The 13227-nt window shown below is 38.8% G+C and overlaps 1 long non-coding RNA gene across 1 annotated transcript in view; it reads left to right on the forward strand.

Annotated features, from left to right (window-relative positions):
• LOC103901943 overlaps window positions 1–13227 on the forward strand; it is a 104845-nt gene that overhangs the window by 65622 nt on the left and 25996 nt on the right. The window lies entirely within an intron of this gene.

Consider the following 13227-nt stretch of genomic DNA (forward strand, 5'->3'; position numbering starts at 1 on the left):
TGCATTCTTATTTCTGATACTAAGATAACTATTCTAGTTTGAGTTCTTGTCTTACATATTCTATCTCCTCAGTGTCAGCAGAAAACAATTATAAAAATATCATTCCTTCTGAATGCTGAAGTGTTGTATATAAAGTGAAAGCAGGTTTAAAACAGACTGTTCTAGAAAATAAATTAAAATTATTTTAAAATGCAAAAGGGTACGCTTGAACGTGCAAGATTTAATCCACTAAGTTAAAAAATAAAAGAAAAAAAAAAAGGTCATTTACGAATGCTCAGCTGTCATTACTGAACTAGAAATACATGTTTCAGTCTGCAAGAAAATGAAGCATTGCCCTGATTCCAAAACTCTGTTACTGGCAGCACTCATTCTCTTGAAAGGAGTTTTGCCTGACTAGCAATGGCAGAATTAGGCCTTCAGTGGGAACTAGTGGAAGGCAGGCATTAAAATCTTATTTGGATACAGATTTCAGTAACCCACTAAAATCATAAGAGACCTTTCTATAGCACCTGGTTTTAAAATTATACCTGCTTCTTATCCCTGTATTTTACGAATGCATTTGTGGCTATATTGATACAAGTTATTCTAATGTGTCAGATACTATGCTTAAAGATGCAATATTTATCAATGGTTTCATTTAGAATATGTAAGTTATAAAACTGTATCTGTGTCTCACCTTTCTGAATTACTGGTTATTGCCTCAAAGGACCTGTTTTCTGTCTGTTGCGTAGGACACACTACATTCAGTGCGTGATAATTTCTGTCGTACTGCTTGCCGGTCACAAGAAGAGAGTATTTGTTGTAGGAGTTAACCCTGAAGTTTTGCAAGATTGCGTTTCTACTTGCATTCTTATTATTAGGGACTAGCATTGATGGGAGGATTAGTGAATAAAATATACAAATTAACTGCTTCGATTAATAGGTGTTGTTTAATCAACAAGTTATTGTCAAGCAGTACTTAGATGCCCTGTAATATGAAGAAATAGCTAAGCAGTCTTTAAAATGTTGTACAGGAGCTGCACTACAGTGTGCCTCATTGCTTTTCAGATTTGGTGGGGTGATTTTTATTTTGCGTTGTAGTACATGATATGAGCTCAGACACAAAGGACAAACCTGTATTGTTCACTTCTATGTCACGTCCAATTATGGATTCCAGTCTTGCCTGCTGTGTGCATGCTATAGTCAGATGCAAGTTGTTGGGAGTTGAGAGTTCATTGGTAAGGCAAAGTGTGCGCAAATGGACATTAATTCCTGCTGAAGACAAAACAATGTTGTGCCGTCGATCTGTAAAAAAAGTGTTTTTTCTTCCTTTTTCAAAAAACAAACTAGTTATAAGTCTTTGGCTTGTTCGGTGCATCCACCATTTATGCAGTTAAGTTTAAAGTAGCCTTCTTTGCAATAGATGGTAATATTTTTACTCTTAAATACTCGTTACATTGATTCATATGTTTGTTTGTTTAAAGTCTCTGCGTCTCACTTTAAAAGGAAAATGCTAATCAACGATGCCAATTGGCATAAACCCGTAGATCCGATCTTGTGTTGAAACGTACTGCACAAGCTCGCTTCTATGGGTCTGTGTCAGTATGGTGATCTGGCAAAAGTTTATGTAGCACGCAATGCAGTGGTATTTGACAACAAGCCCAAGTGACTGTACAAAACTATATATTGTTTTTGGAATGCTTCTCTTGTCCTTTGCCTTATCTTCAAACTTGATTAAGTGATTTTTTCTTTTATCGGTTGCTTTAAGCACCTTTGGCTTAATATCTTATTAAAATTTACAAAGAGATGTGAGGGAATTGTAGGGTTTCCAGTGAGGGAGAGTAGGATATACCATTTGCTGGCTTTATTAAATATACCGTTACATGATATTACATTCAAAAAATGTAGAAAAAACAAGACGAGATTTATATTTTATTTTTATTGTAAAATAAGACCAAATGGTCATTTCTTTCCAGAAATGTAGTTGGACTTGCACCATTCCTATCAAATATGTATGTATATATATACACATAAAACTCACATGTATGTATCTTTATACATATGAAACAGGATAGAACAGAAATTCTACCTCTGCAGTAGAAAAATCTATCTAAGAATATGCCTTATCGTCTGAAAAGTGGGGAATAACTGCAGTTGAAAGCCTACCCCCATGGGAAATATATAAGCCTGTGGCTGCTGTCACATTTCAAAGAAAGGCTGAAGAAGTGAAGAAGACTTTGTGGTCACCGTCGGAAGCTGTGTGCATCCGGGTTGAGGTAGTAGGTTGTATGGTTTAGAGTTACACCCTGGGAGTTAACTGTACAACCTTCTAGCTTTCCTTGGAGCACACTTGAGCCATCGAGGAATTCATCACCACTTTAATATGATCAGGGAAAGTATGCAAAAAGGTATTGTGTCATGGCTGTACATAATAATCACTCTGAGGCTTTATTGATGTTGAAATAGTCCTGATTACTTGATTATTTCATTTACTTCCTGTTATGAACAATGCTAACATGTTGTCTTAATGGACTGTGACTACGTACTGCAGACATTTAAGGAAAGACTGATGATGATTTTAATTCCATTAACAGGAAAGCTTTAAAAGTTTATTTTGATTTATAAATTCAGAAAAATATCAAGTATTTAACGCTTTATTCTTTCTTCATAGAAATAGCTTATCCTACACAGTTGATTTTTGTCGCTGTTGTTATATAGGTGCACATTCTTTTTTTAAAGGGAAAACCCCAAATTATTCTGTCCTTATAATACTTTCCAAAAAATATTGCATGCTGCTACTCGGATAGCGGCGGGCAGTGTCACAAGTTGATCCTGATCTTCCCTGGATTTATGATATTCTTTCTTTGTGCCTGCACAACTCAGTGTTACGAACACAGATCCAAATGACCTGCAGCCCTGCCTGTGTTTCCACCGTGTCGTGATTCATGTGCTGCTCAGCCTAATCCCGCTCTGGGGTCTCAGCATGCATGTCCTTACACAGCATGTCAGCCTGACCCTGACCCACGATACCCTTGTCATTTTTGGCCCTGACTGAAGTTCTGACGCATCTTCCTAACTCAGTAAGACTTGGAGAAGTCACATTCCCTATGCGAGTGGTTCCCAAAGCACTGGGCACTGCTGGCAGCGGCAGGTCCCAGCGCTGCATGCCTCCACCCATGCGGGTTGGGTGCCACGGACAGAATTAGCCATCCTCAGTCCCTGCGTTGCTTGTACGTCTGGCACGCCTTTTATAAAAAAGCAATACCAGAATGCACCAAGACAAAAAAATGTGTATCTGAATAGGGATACGAAGGCGTGCTTGTGGAGGTTTATGCCCCGAGTTGTGCATTCCTATTTCATGCTGGTTTTCAGTCTTCCTTATCTTGGAAAAAGAAAAAAATCCCTTGAGATGTGTACATCCCATAAGCAGGTATCAAAGAGAGAAAAAATAGTGAGTGTTTTCACAGTTTAGCCATTCCCAGAAACAGTTATGAAACAAGAGGGAAAAGGACTGTGCCTGCATATCCACCATGATTTTTTAAGTGAGGCCTGCTTCTGAAAATGACCTTAAAGATGAGGTCTCCTCAGTGTGACAGAAGGCATTACTGCCAAAGTAGAAGCATCTGGACCAGACAGTGATGCTTATTCCAAAATAGCGGGAAAAACTGATGCTGTCTGTTGCCATGTACTTCTCCATAAAAAGTGAAAAGGAGTAGAACTTAATAATTTATAATTAATAATAGCAATAATGATAATCTTGCCGGAAAATGATTTAACGTTTGGTGATATAAAGCAAAAGAGCTGAGCCGTGCCCCTGTGGTGCTGTGGTCAGGGGGACGCCACTGAGGTGAGCTGTGGGCATGCCAGACTCCCGTGGACTGAGGAGAGGGTGAAACGTGGCTGTCCCACGCCGGGGTGAGGGCTGCAGTCCTAGAGCTCCCAAGTTAACAGCAATTAGGTCTTTCTCCAGGGTATTTTGAACCCCTGCATTTCTTGCTTTACTTTTGTTACAGGTGACCATAACAAAATATTTGATATTTCCAATGTTTAATTGTTTTAGGTTTTGCATCAGCAAGGAAAGTTAAGGATGTTTATTTTAAATGGATTTGATACTTGCCTGTGTTCTGGTTATTGTTTTCCTTTCAGTTCCGCCTATTCAAAAAAATCACTTGCTTACAGGTCCCTGTGTTTGACTCTTTCTACCTCAGCTTAAGGGTTGCCTAACCACTTTCCTAGATAAGGAATAAAAAGAGGAGATGAAAACGATTTAGTCTCTCTTTCTAATAGCATTTATTTTCAGTGTTTAATGTTTGTAATAGGAAATTGGTAAAGAGGATCTGCATGACAGTTAGGTGGATGTACAATGGATTTTAAGCCTGTCTTAAAGTGTGTGGGAAAGAGGAGAGAGGAGGTTGAGTGAATCAGAGCTACTCCAAGCTAATGGAAAACGCTTAAGGGGGCAGCGGCTAAACGGGGGGATAGAGAGGAGACCTCCATCAACCGATGAAGCTTAACAGGGACCACTCACAATCTGAATAAAACCTGTAATATCCTCTGTGGATGCAAAAGGACCCTGGTCACCAGTATGTTTTCTTCCTTTTCTATTTTAAAATTTTCTTTTGTAGTTTAAGTCCACTGGAAAGAAACATTGTAATTGCTGTTTTCTGCCAACAGAGCAACAGGTGTTCGATCCTTTTGTATTAATTCTTCAATTAGTTGCAAAATAAGGGGGATTGTTTATACTAAGCTGAATCGAATAGAAATGACTGATGCAGAAAATGTGGGAATGTTTCATCTGTCCTTCAAATGCATGATAAATTTGTAATTCTATCAGGCATAGTTGCAGGTTGCTATGCAAATTTTCATTGCAGCATCACCAGCTTTAATGAATATACATTTTCTGTATTTCTTTCTCTGTTCTTTAATGTAGTTTTTTTGCCCTATAATGTGCAATACATTGTTTTGGTAAGAGTTATCAAGTTACGAGCAAAAATGAATGAGGCTGTGAGGTAATTTTGAAGCGGATTAAGGTAGAGAATGAAAAACAAAGGGGAAAAAAAGCTCTATTAAGAACAGCTGGATGGAGTTAGGTCTTCTGTGATTTCATTTTAAAGTCATAAAACATATTGTCTGTTTTAGGTGAAGTCTGGCATTTTTTACCTTTACAGTGCAGTTGGAATATTAGTCAGTCACGTAGTACTCAGAATTATATTGCTATGTTGCTTCTGTAGGAAATACATGCACTTTGTGACAGGGCTACACATGGATGTGTTCCAGTCTAGGGCCCATCTAACAGTGTTTGTTCCTATAAGTAAGCCATAATCTTATCATCCTTGTGCCTTTACTTTGCTTCTTGCATATAGAAGAAATATCCATTAGGATATTTTGGGACAAATCCTGAGATCCAACCGATCTGCAACTCCCAGTGGTTTCTTTGGGAGACACAGGTCCTCAGTGTTCCACAAGTTTGGTCCTACAGAAAATCTGGCTGCAGAGACACTGACCGACCCAACGCCCTTTTGCTTGCCACAATTTCCTTGGTAAAGATTAAGCGCGATCCAAGGCCTTAACCCTGGTTCTCAACACAGAAACTTACAGCACGACAAAAACATGCTTTAATGCCAGATCCTGTTTGTCTTAAGAGCTAAGTCGCTTCAGAGAGCTGGGGAGAGTTTGGATTTCCTTCTGCAGCCCACAGTGCCTGTGTCCAGAGGTATTTCCAAAGAAAACAGAGTTAAAGGGACATTTCTGAGTTAATAACCACGGGTCGGATGCACTAACAGAGTTTGGATATTTTTGGCTCAGCCGTTTTGAGACCTTTCCGTGGAATAAAGCTGCCATTAATCCAGTTTACCAGAGTAGGTAAAGCAAGTTTTTAGTAATTTTGTGCTGTTGAAATAACACAGAGCAGTCAAAAATATATGAGTGAATATGGGTCAATATAGTTGATATGGTGTATTTTAAGCTGTTATAAATAATCCTATAGATTTACATTATGAAAGTTGAAAGTCATTATAAAATGTCTTTTTCTCTGTAGCCGATGTACTTTCTGTTTTTGTCATTCCACTTCAACAAAAGAAAATGCTGTTTCACTTGGTCTCATGCTTCATTTAACTTCCTCTTGTCTTCAAATAAGTTGAAGTTCTTTAGAGATTTTTAGGTAAAGAATGTGGCAAAATATTTAAAAGCAGTCCCAGAAAAGGTTTTCCTTGCAAATCTGTCCTTTAAAAATGACAAACAGCCCTCAGTAATCTCTAAAACTTGTTTATTGAAACTCTTGAGCAAGAGACCTGTGATAGGTTGCTTAACTGATAAAGTTGGAATAAAAGTGCACTTGAAATTTTTCAAATTTTTTGGATGTGGTTTCATATGACATTCATTTATCTATTAAAAGCAGCTTCTGGTATTTTTAATAAAACTAAAATTAAATACGTCTGGTAGGCCTTGTTTAAATGTGAATATTGCTTTTATAGCACCGTTAAATAGAAGACTGAAAAGCTAATGCTTTTGCATTACATAGTACAGAAGAATTAAATTGTTTCAGCTTTGTCTTTTCTCACATAGTAAAAATATTTACATCAGAGTGATCTTTTTGGCAGAGTTTAATTTTGTACAAGGCTTCTGGATATTTCAGCTGTATTTTATTGTAAATGATATCATTTATATGGAAATTTTAGGCAAATTCTTATTTTGTTTTGTTCCCTCCACCTCTTCTTTCATGCTACTTCTAGAAACAGTAAGAGCAAGCCTCACATTGATGAATTCTTTTCAAGAATACTTGCAAAATCTGAATAAAAAGTCAGTGATCAAAAGGCTCTCTTTTTCTAGCATGACATTCTCATTTGTTCAGAAATACCTGGCTCCTGTCTCCTTATCCCTTCTTTTGCAAATATGATCGACATGTTACTTGATCTTACAGAAAAATAGGCATGGATCCTATTGCTCTTTACTGCCTTTGTTGCACCTCCTTTTGAACAGAAAGATCTTACCCCTAAACAACTGTACTTTGAGGCTTTCTGACTAATGTAGTTGTCTGGCTCGAGTAAGACTGGTGCTGATATGCTCCAACCATTGCACCAAGAGCCTCAGCAAAAGGATACAGATACAGAATAGCAGACTAATCATTTTTCTAAGAGTCAGAACAGCCTTGTGTACTGCCTACTTTGCTTTTGTGGTTAGGTGAAAAGTGGGGGGGTACATTTTATATTTTCTTGTATGTAGTTAACATACATATATTATGTATATATTGCCTTTATCTGAATGTTATGAGTCTCCTCAACTAAAGCTTTATCTCCATGGTTGAGAGTGATTTATCTGGGTTTATCTGTGGTTAATCTGGGAAATGCAAGTCCCTTCATTTTTCTTGTTCTGTCTCCGTATACTTTTGGTTTACACACATTCCTCCCCTGGTCCTTTTTTGATTCTTCATTTCCTGACATCATAATAGCCAAGGCAAAGAATGTGGAGCACTGCAGATATACTGGCAACAGGGATGGACAGGGGATACCCTGATGGCTTGAAAGAAGAGTGGGATCATTGTCATGTTTATAAGGTTCGCAGAAAGCAAAAGCTTACTCAAACCAAAGCCTCCATGAGGCCTATCTGTTATGACTCTCCAACTTAGGAGGGAGAATAAGCTGTTTGGTACTACCACCTTTGTAGGTCTGGCTTGAGACTGTGGTACTGACTTTGTTCAAGCTCTGTGTGACTGTAATTTTTTTCAAGCAAAGTCCCTGGACATTAAAAGCAATATAAGGCTCACTTTTCCCTAACAGGCATCAGCGTTGTGGTGACTGCAGTATCAAAACAGATTTACACATCTGAGAAAAGATGACTGTCAGTCTCAGAAATGTTTTGTATGTATGTTTATGTATGTATACTGTTGGGTTTTTTTGCGTGGCACTACACTGATATGAAAAAAATAATACAACCCCAAAATTCTTCATCTCATTCATTGCAATTAGTTTGCTGAGACAAATTTGTTAACTTCCCATGTTAGGAAGAATTCATCAGATGGGAACTTTCCCATGATAATTTCACCATCGCTTGAAAGAACTTCCCCTTTAGACTAGGGATAGCATTTGGAGCGCACTAAATCCCTGTGAATAGTTGGTTTCCTGAAAAGTTACCCAGGAAAGATGTTCAGTCTGGGTCTGGAAGTAGATTCCATGGTAGCCTGTGATCAGGAGAGCTGGAGACATGGCTTGAACGTGCCTCTAGTATTCATGTGTCGTGGGTTGAGGATCCTTGACTTCTATTCTATATCACAGCTTGTGCCACGAATCTTGCACTTTTGAGGGTATTTCCATCTCTAGCCTCTCCGCCTCTTCAAAAAGCCCAAATATACTTAGTTTACACAGCTGAAGGGGATTTACTCTGTAAGGTCTTTGAACCCGCAGATTCGCCTGTGTCAGTTGAGTGTTTTATGGGGAGGAGGATTTTTGGGGTGTAGAATTTTTATTGAAGTATGATTTATACTGTGTTGAACTAAATTGTAACTGACCTGCCGAAAAGGGCTTCTTTTCACAGTGCAATGAAGGCCTGTACAGGATACCCAAGGCAATTTTGAGGACATTGTGCCAACATCACCAATCTTAGTGGCAAAGCTGGTTCAAGCAGCAGCTATGCCTTCAGACCCTCATGTTTGAGGGCTGCTGCTGAAGCTGGTGTCACTGTGCAAGGACATCTTTGAGAGCTGGGGTACAGGGAGCAGTGGACCAATGTAGCTATTCAGCTTTATGATGAGTAATGTGCTTTGCTCCTTTGTCCAAATGATAAAAACTTTTGATGTATAGTTAGGCTAGGTTTATCCAACGGTGTGTATCTTACCATATTCACTTCTAATTTCTTCAGTCCTACTGCCCAAATATTTATTTCCAGGTTGTGTATTGTAAAGAACTAAGCTCAGACCACCTAATTCACATATTGCTCTCGTGTCTCATCACTGACTGTATAGGAAGGCAGTGTCTGAAAACTCTGAGTAGTAGTCAGCCTATATTGATTATGGCCCACACAAACTTAGAGGTGAGACTGCATGCTCGAGTTCATCTGAAGTGCCACAGCTGGCAGTCTAGCTACAGCCACAGGGAGGTTTTTGCTAAAAACTTATTTTTGTCTTTAGGTGGCATTTACTCATGATGTGACTTGTGAAGTACATGATTCCTGTGGTGATAAAGGGGGTTTTGAGAGTCATTATTATAAAATACTGTAAAGCATATTGTTCTTCTGAAGCGTTTAGCTTCTGATATTAGAAGAATTTAGAGGTATCTTTATTATTATTTCAGTTTTGAAGTATAACTGTACCAGAATGGCCAAAATGTAAATTTTAGTGACAAGTCTAAGAACCTAGCTCATAATTAACATAACATTTTGAAGTGATCCTACCTTTTTCCCAAAATGTCTTGGGCATTTAGGAGCCTGCATCCTGTTGATTTACAACGTGGGCAAGTTTTAAAAGAGAAACCTCAGGTGCAAAGGCATTTTTACAGCTTTTTGACCATAAGCTTCATAATGAGTGACCCAATTGCAAGATGTTAAATATATAAACTTGTTGGTGCTACCTCTAGGTCGTGCTTCTGAATGTGAGACACTTACCTAAACACGGAGTGCCAATATATTGTTGGCCACTTTTATGAGAAAATAGCACCCTAATTTCTCTCCTCTTGCTGTAGTAAAGCAAGACAATACAAACAATGTAGTTAGAGACATGTGCAGCTTTGAAAAATTGGAATGTTTGGTAAAATTAAAATTCCATTTAAAGCTTTATGCTGTGTCCAGATTGAGGCCAACAACTTAAACAGAAAGCAATTTGCACACCTGATACGCCTATTGATGCTGCTGCCAGCCATGCAGGTGCTCGAAGGGGGCATACGACTCCTTCCCTCCTCTTGCCCTGCACTGCGGGAGGAGCTGTCTGCAGTGGGAGACTGTGTTGTCCCCAGCCTCCTGTTGTAAAGGCAAGTGCTGGCAGGGAGCGCTGCCTGGACACTCGTGCTTCTGCCCTTAGCACCAGCAGGCACCGTCATACCAGGGGCACCCGGGAGCCCTTCTGCGCTGTTGGTGGCTCTCACAGGCACGGGGGCTGCTGCTGCCCCACCACCCCACCAAGGACAGGTACACGCAGTGTTGTGCCAAAAAGAAAGGAGTCGAGCATAGCTATGAGCCAGGTTGGGGGTTTTTGGCTAAAAAAGTCCAAGTATTGGACTATGGAAGCAAACACGCAGTCTGTCTAATGAATGCATTATTTATTAGCCGTGTGAGCTGCTGGAAATACCAAAGCGGATAAGGGCTGTGATTCAAGGCCGCAGGGCTGGGCCCGCACAGCTCCCTAAGCCGGGAGCCAAGGACGTGGGAATCCTCACCAAGGGGTGACCCTGGAAGTCTGGAGAAAACATTGGGCTGCGCGAATCTTCAGGTGGGTGGAGGTTTGTGTTAAGGATACCTTCTCATACATGAGGAGCGGCTGTTGTTCGTTATTGTGTAATTTTATTTGACTCTAATTTAATGACAGTTCTTAGTAGGCAACATGATTTGCAAGGCTGATTTCCAGTTTTATTGACTGGGCCTTTAATTTATTTGAACTTGCACTCAGAAGCTTCATCAGAGATTTAATGCAAGTCTGCAAAACCAGCTTGGTAAGGAATTTTTTGATGGAACTTGAACTCAAATGCTTCAACAACAAGTCAGTGAAGTGCAGTGTGAAAATCTTTTAAGAAAGAAAATTCTTAGTTGAACTTTACTTTTTAAATAATGGATTGGCAATGCTTTTCCTTTCTTGAGGAGGTTTTTTTTCCCAAACTCTCATACTCGGTATTTATTCAAAGGTAAATTAAAGATCTCATTTTTCGAGTTTTGTAGACTGGGCTTTTAAAGGGGAGATCTCAGAGATTATCACTGCAAAACTTTCACTGAAAATAAGTAACTTGTAACTTCTGGAAATCTATGATTTTATTCATTAGTAAGAAATTTACCAAATACAGAACAAATACTGCAGAACTAGCTGCCAGAGTCTCCTAGTATGTTTTATTCAAAGCAGAGATTGCAAGGCATGAAAAATAGATTATCTGGTTTTGAAGTCTATCAGTTATTTTACAAAGACAAAATTTCTTTTTTAAATATTTAACAGAATATGTTCATAAATTTTGGAAATGAATGGTCCAAGCAGGGAGAAGCTAGCAAGGGATTATTTAATGGTAATTTTTCATTACCTTTTCCAAAACCAAACCTTTGCACCGGAACTAATCAATGAAGGAAGCAGCAAGAGCCACAGAGTGTATCTGTGTGGGAGGAAGGAAGGAATAGGGAGGATGAATTATTATGTGATAAGAAGCATAAGAGGATGTAAGAGGAGGAAGGAAATTGAAGAGGCACGCAGAATAAGAGAGAGGATACAAGGAATGGGACTGTAGTGGCTGTGCATTTGTACTTAGAGAAGGGACTCTGGGCATGTAGGCAGAGGAGTTCAGGAAGGTGGAAGAAACAAAGGGAACTTGAAAGATGTGGGGAAAGGACATGAGGATGTTGTAGCTTCGCATTGTTTTGCTTCATCCACCTTGTTACATTTTGGTAACTAAAATATTAACTTTTGTGCATTGGACCATAGAAGTTAAATTTATTTTAAAAAGAAAGAAAGAAGGAAAGAAAGATTTACAGGCAAAACTTCATATTTGTAAATAAACAGAAGGCCTCACGGGAATGAGTTTTTGTATTGCCTGTTCAATTTCGGTTTTTTATAAGCAGAAAACCCACTATAACTCTCAATTAGAAGGGTGGTAAGTCTGAAGAGTAGTAGTTGAGGGTAGCACACATTCCAGACATATTGAAACCATCTCAGAATTATCCCACACTCTTGAGCATTAGGAATCCACAAAATTCAAAGCTAAAGATAAACTGAAAATCCAGTGTGAGGGCACACGGATAACCATAACTCTGCCTAATACTGACGGTTAGGCGATGTATCTAATGATGCTTGTTAGTTCAGTCTAGTCTAAGACAACAAACACTAAATGATTGTATTATAGCCATATTATTACTGCACAGTGTCATCATAAGGGAGAATTTAGCTCATGTGGGTGCCCTTCCTTTGCTTCTGCTCAGTTTATTTACGTAAATGAGAAATATAAAACACTCAAAAGCCTGAATCAAAAAGAATAAGATAACCCCAGCTTTTATATGAACTGTAATTAATCTGCAGCCTGTTACCACAAAACTTAATTTAGGGAAATTCCTAGTTAGAATCAAGAATGTTAAACATTTGCGTGAATAAGAACAGTATGTGCAGTGGCGCTAGAAGTAGCAATATTTCTGATTCAAACCATGCACTGAAGAGTTGTTGAGGTTACAGAACTTCTTCCCTTTTAAAATTAAGTGCTTTATGAGAGAATGAAGTTATTGACTGCTGATCACTTCCAGACACAGAACAGTGGTCTATTGGTCCCTTCCAGAGTGTAATAGCAGTTCCACATGACACATATTAATGGAATATCTCATTAATTCCCTAAATATCACTGAACTGGTCAAGTTATTATAAGTTTCCACCTCCTTAAAGAAAATTTAGCTGCCTCAAATTTTTCAGTTCTATGAAAACATCTGCAGAATATGGAATCTGCTAAAACAGCAGCATCTACATTGTGAGATACCAAAATCTTAACCTTAGCTATTTTTCTTATTGAGATCAGCATATTCACATCCAAATGGAGTTGGAAGATTTACATCCAGATTCTTGTTTTCAGGACAATTTGTGTATCTCTATTCTATACATGAACACTACTTTTTCTATCCCATAAAAAACAGAAAATGTGTATAGTTATGGTATGAGTTATCAAATAATGTTATTATGTATTGTCAAAATTAGAGTTTTGTGTTATAAGGTTATTTACTTGTTAAGTTAAATGGCTTAACAGCAAAACAAGCTCTTGCTATGGTTATGAAACAGTGATTTATTCTTTGCCTCGATCTTCATGTAAGGTATCCTCAAAGCTTTTGTTTTACAAAAAACAAGGATTTTTAAGGGATTGAGAGCAGCCCTGCCGAGAAGGGCTTGGGGGTACCGGTGGATGAAAAGCTGAACATGAGCCAGCAATGTGCACTCGCAGCCCAGAAGGCCAATCGTATCCTGGGCTGCATCCAAAGAAGCGTGGCCAGCAGGTCGAGGGAGGTGATTCTGCCCCTCTACTCTGCTCTGGTGAGACCCCACCTGCAGTACTGCATCCAGCTCTGGAGCCCTCAGCATAAGAAAGACACGGACCT

Source organism: Aptenodytes forsteri, unplaced genomic scaffold (assembly GCF_000699145.1).
Source record: "Aptenodytes forsteri isolate BGI_AS27 unplaced genomic scaffold, ASM69914v1 Scaffold2, whole genome shotgun sequence".
In the NCBI taxonomy this organism is placed as follows: domain Eukaryota; kingdom Metazoa; phylum Chordata; class Aves; order Sphenisciformes; family Spheniscidae; genus Aptenodytes; species Aptenodytes forsteri.